Source organism: Podarcis filfolensis, assembly GCF_964270895.1.
Source record: "Podarcis filfolensis genome assembly, chromosome: 5".
NCBI lineage: Eukaryota > Metazoa > Chordata > Lepidosauria > Squamata > Lacertidae > Podarcis > Podarcis filfolensis.
This window is the reverse complement of record NC_139608.1, coordinates 17,040,345-17,046,271: the sequence shown is the minus strand read 5'-3', so window position 1 is coordinate 17,046,271 and position 5,927 is coordinate 17,040,345. Positions and strand designations below refer to the sequence as shown.

At 41.8% G+C, this 5,927-nt stretch overlaps 1 long non-coding RNA gene across 1 annotated transcript; it reads left to right on the top strand.

Annotated features, from left to right (window-relative positions):
• Nucleotides 1–5,241: 5,241 nt before the first annotated feature.
• On the top strand, nt 5,242–5,635 carry LOC310762127. The gene is made up of 2 exons (XR_014547879.1): nt 5,242–5,348; nt 5,391–5,635. It is a non-coding gene; the product is annotated as an uncharacterized lncRNA (long non-coding RNA).
• Nucleotides 5,636–5,927: the final 292 nt, after the last annotated feature.

Genomic DNA, 5,927 nt, shown 5'->3' with positions numbered 1-5,927 from the left:
CCCCAGTAGGCATGGCCAATAGTAAAGAATGATGGGAGTTGTAGGCCAACTGCTTCTCCATCCCTTCTGTAGCTCCTTAGAGCATCAGAATGAAAGAGTCACTGGTGTACTCTGGAAAATACTCAAGAGGAAGTACAATAGCTTGGCCCACTTCAAATCTGTGGTACAACAGTCTTGGCACAAACAGGGGTCTCTGTCCCTCCATGTTGTGCCAAGGGCAGCTGCTGTTTTGGATTCAGAGGCAATAAACACACTTTTGGGTGTTGACCAAGTTTTATTAGTTGCACAGCAAGTATGAGACATAAAATGCACAATAAACCTACACAGAGTCTAATCACACTAAGCGAAGCAGACTACTCAGCATTTCATAGAATCATAGGATTGCAGAATCGGAAGGGACTCCAAGGGTCCTTTAAACACAAGTAAAATAAAAATCTTCTCAAACTGGAGCTATAGCTGTCTCATGATCCTGCCTCTCAAGGTCACAACACGTAACTGGACCTAGCTGGTGTCTACAAGATGACCACCTGAGTAAAACGTCGTTGAATACCACCCATATGAAACAGGAAACTGAGTCACACTATTAACCCACTGAGCAGTCTATCGTCTACAATGACTGGCTCTCCAGGGTTTCAGACTTGGCTTTTCATCAGTCCTTGGTGGAGATGCTGGGGGACATTTGCATGCAAAGCATGCACTCTGCCACTTGAATAGCAGCCTTTTCCTCTCACCCCAGGGAAGTACAAGGATTCAAACTGATACAGAGTCCCCCTCCCCCCAACCTGCGGGGACTTCTCCATTTACATTTTGACTGTGCAGCGGCATCAGTGCAAATAAATTTGCATATGGGTCTGCTCTCTGTCAAAGTTTTTATTTATTTATTTATTTATTTGCATTTTCAAAAAAAGGAACAGAGAGAATATTTAACCCCCCCTCCCCTCCACCTGTCCCACTTACAACTGTACCAAATACAGCATATCTACGTATACCATATGACTTCCCTTCCACACTTTTCCTGGTTCCTTTTGCTTTTCTACTACTCCACGTAATCCACTTCTTTTTAATCGTCCATTTTGTTATCTATTAAGTACTCTATCTATGTCAACTTTGCTGGATTGACACGAGACCTGCTAAGCTATGTATTTGTCTCTACTGGTTCTTGAAATAGTCAATAAGCATGATCCATTCCTCCTTAGATTCCTTATCTCTGTTTTCTCTTATCCTGTTCGTCAGACCAGCCAGTTCAGCATATTCGAACAATTTGCACTGCCATTCTTTCTTAGCGGGTACTACACTTGCTCTCCACCTTTGTGCCAATAAGGTTCTAGCTGCGGTGGTGGCATATGGTAATAAACACTTTTGTCTTTTGGGGGACCTCTGTTGTTAACATCCACAAGAGGAAAATTTTGTGTGTTTTGGGGAAAGTTTTTTTAAGTATCTTTTTTAATTCATTATACATTGTTCCCCAATATTCCTTAATTATTTTACAGGACCACCATCTGTGAATAAAAGAGCCCTCAATTTCATTACACTTCCAACATATACTGCTCTGTGTCAAAGTTAAGAGAGGAACCTATACAGGACAGGAAAATTGGCTTCCAGGTGGAGAGGTCAAAATTAGAAACAGAGCTTTTGGAACCCAATACTAAGAATCTGTCAAGAATGTATAACTTGCTGTTGAAATGGAATACACAGGATGAGACGGTTAAATCAGCTATGATTAAATGGGCACAAGACATTGGTCATGACATTATGTTTGCTGACTGGGAACAGTTATGGACTACCGATATAAAGTTTACGGCATGTAATGCCTTAAGAGAGAACATTATGAAAATGATTTATAGGTGGTACATGACCCCAGTCAAGCTTGCAAAAATCTATCATACGCCCAATAATAAATGTTGGAAATGTAAGGAAACTGAAGGTACTTTCTACCACCTTTGGTGGACGTGCCCAAGGATCAAGGTCTTCTGGGAAATGATCTATAATGAAATTAAGAAGGTACTTAAGTGTACTTTTCACAAGAAACCAGAGGCCTTCCTCCTGGGCATGGTAGGCCAATTGGTGTCAAGGAAAGATAGGACGTTTTTTATGTATGCTACAACAGCAGCAAGAGTTCTTTTAGCAAAGTATTGGAAGACACAAGAACTACCCACGCTGGAAGAGTGGCAGACGAAGGTGATAGACTATATGGGACTGGCCGAGATGACTGGCAGAATCCGTGACCAAGGGAAAGAGACGGTGGAAGAAGACTGGAAGAAATTTAAAGTTTATCTTAAGAACTGTTGTAAAATTAATGAGTGCTAAAATGTCATGGGTAACGTAAAACAGAATTGCAACGATAAACAATTGGGTAAGAGAAAAAGGATTAAAGAAATTGAATCATAAGTAATTGAAATTAGGGGTTGCTGAAAAAGTTTAAAACAGGGATGCAGAAAAGGGAGGTATGGGGAAGTCGTTGAAATAAGGTTTAAGGAAAAAAAGGTTATGAAATTATACGTGTTTATATGTTTGTTTGTTAATGTGTTATGTTGTGAATCGTTAGTTTTTGTGTGTTAATATATGTTGTAAAACCAATAAAAATTTATTATAAAAAAAAAGAGAGGAACCTATACAAAAAGGAGGAGTGTGCACAGGACTTTGGATCAGGGTGACAATGTTCAGAATTGCAGGGCTAGTTTCACTTGAAAGACTCCATACAAATGAATATACTCTTTCATGCCACCCCAATCACTGAGCGGCGCAAGATTCCAGGGATTCCAGGCGCTTACCCAGGATTCATGTTTCCTTTTGAAAATGAAACACAGTGGAGACTGTGGTGCCTTCATTGTATATGATCAGAAGGTCGATGGTTCGAATCTGCGCGACAGGGTGAGCTCCCATTGCTCTGTCCCAGCTCCTGCCAACCTAGCAGTTCAAAAGCATGCCAGTTCAAGTAGATAAATAGGTACCACCGTGGCGGGAAGGTAAATGGCATTTCCATGCGCTCTGGTTTCCGTCACAGTGTCCCATTGCTCCAGAAGCAGTTTAGTCATGCTGGCCACATGACCCAGAAAGCTGTCTGTGGACAAACATCAGCTCCCTTGGCCTGAAAGCAAGATGAGTGTTGCAACCCCATAGTTGCCTTTGACTGGAATTAACCATCCGGGGTCCTTTATCTTTACATTACAGCATTAACACACCACGATGGTCTTGCTTCTCCCATAGCCGCAGCCTTGGATTCAAGCAGACATCAACCATGGCTTTCTCTCTGCTTTTCCAGCCTGTGACCTTTTTTCAACCACCTCCTCACTCACATAACTCCTAACTCTAACCTCTCTACTATAACCTCTGGCTTTATCTGTAGTGGGAGGGCCTTCATCCCATTTGCAATCTTGCACTGAGTACCTTTGATCCTGTGTTCTCTTACTGGCTTATCACCCAGGCGCTCACCTCAGCACAGAAAGCTATCCAGGCATAGTTATCTTTTAACACTTGTTGGATCCAGGGATTAGAGAGGTCTAGCACCCCACGAGCTAAATGCACTGCCATGCATCTGCAATCTTCTCTTGTATCATATGGAATTAGCATTCAAAACAATACTAAGAATGGTGATTTTAACTGGCCATTCCAAAAGCTACCCTAACGGTACAGAAAGCAGAATGTATATTATGTGTCTGAAGATATAATGATAACCGATTCTAGCAAGCACTTCGAAGGGAATATTTGTTTAGATCAATATTCAATTAAGGTTGTGGCTACTCAGATTCTACTGTTTGGTTCCCCATGAAATTACTAAGGCTTGGCTATTAGCAGATCTTATTAACTTCATGCTGGCCTTTTGAGAGTCTTTCCACCTGACCACTTTGTGTTCCTTAAAAGATCATTCTAAACACAGTATGATATCGATTGTCTGAAGGCTGTGATGGTAACAGTTGCAGCGAGAGTAAATCTTACTGTATGTGTACGTGTGTCAATGGGTTTCACTAAGAGGCCATTCACTTCCCACTTAGCAAGGACACCACAGATTAACCATTAACTGAAAAATAATATACACTCACAGCCTAATAATATCTACTGACTGCCACTGGTCATCCATACTTGAGCGACCCATGCATGCTTTCTTATCCGGTGAGAAGGCATTAATGCAAACCTAGCAATAGTCATGTGTTCATAATCTCAGTGATGTATGTATTGTGCTTCATGAGGGCCTACCCTTGATGGCTGTTTCTTACTACTTTCTTTTTTTCTGGGGGGACGCAGGGGTATGCATAGCCCTCAACATTTTGTGAATCTTTGTACAGTGGTACCTCTGGTTATGAATGCTTCTGGTTATGAACGCTTCTGGTTACGAACTCCGCTAACCTGGGAGTAATTGCTCCTGGTTGCGAACTTTGCCCCAGGATGTGAACGGAAATCGCACACCGGAGGCGTGCACGCACTGGGAGACCCATTAGCGAAAGCGCGCCTGAGGATAAGAACAGTTTCAGCTTAAGATCGGACCTCCAGAACGGATTAAGTTCGTAACCAGAGGTACCACTGTACTTTTGTCCATTTACTGTATTTATTTTCCCCGATTTGAAGTATAAAATGGTGATTTTCTTGAGTCAAAATGAGAGGACCCCTAAACATTTCTTTTTTATAGAAAAAAGCTCTGCATCTAAGTATGAAATCTGCATTGTGTTGCTAATTGCTAATTGCTATTAGTTCCAGTATTCTTCTTTGGACGTATTAAGTCTTTTAATAAAAGATGGTGGTATACTAGTGGATTCCCCCACAATTTAAAATTTGCTTCATTTTCAGAAAACATCTACACCTGCAGGACCCTGGGGACATATTTGCAGGGTCACACACATACAGATATATCTATAGAGATATAGACAGTGCTTTTTTGTAAAAAAAAAAAAAAAAAGTTTAGGGGTACTCTCATTTTGACTCAAGAAAATCTCGGAGAAAAGAATTGAAGCTGCCACTGGAGGTGGTTACAACAAAGTTGACCAATCACCGTGCTAGATTCCAACTCCTACTTCACACATTAAACGCTCGCTTCTTTCTGAGACTCAAGAAACACAGGGACAGGAAATGAGGCTGCCATTAGGCGTAGCAATGGAACTGACAATTCACCTTGTTATTGAAAGGAACTGACAATTCACCATGCTATAGAAGAAACTTTTTTTTTTTTTTGAAATGTTTAGTTTCTTCTCCCGTTAGATTCACAAAATGTTTAGGGGTATGCGTACACCTGCAAATGTGGCGTTTGCCCCTAGGATGCGTCAAGGAAAGGGTTAAAATGGGTGTGATGTGATTGGCCAGTGAGAATGCAAGGGAGGAGTAAAAGATAGAGTGGGAGGTTTTGAAAGGCAGTTGAGGTCTGGGAGTTGACAGTTGAGGTTTGGGAGTTGGGAGTTGAGGTTTGTCAGTTGGGAGTTGAGGCTTGGGTGTTGGAGAAGGAAGAGGGAGGCTTAGGTGTGGGTTGGTAGAGTTGTATTGTGAGAGAGTGAGAGGAATTGATAGGTGGAGTCAGATAGATAGTTGGGAATAATTCAGGTTGAAGTTGTTAGGAACTAAGATTTAAGAAACTGTCAAGAGAAATAAACAGAAACCATATGCTTATTCTTGCAGTTTAAAAATAAACTTGATTAGTTGTTTATGTTAACTACTGTCTGGACTCTGTGTGTCCCCGTGAGAAGCGGGGTGGTGGCAGCGAAGAAAGCAACCGCAGTGGTGGCACAGGGTCAATAGACCGTGAAACGTCCGGGGGCCCTGTATGATCGCCATAGCATCCCCCCAGAAAAGAACACTGGATGTAGATATGCACATGTAGAGACCCACAGACACACATACACAGTTTGGGCTAGTAAATTTCAAGCTTCCACCAACCATTTGCTTACCCCGCTCTCTCTCACACACATATAAATGTCTCTTTCTCTCCCCTCATGCCTTACAGA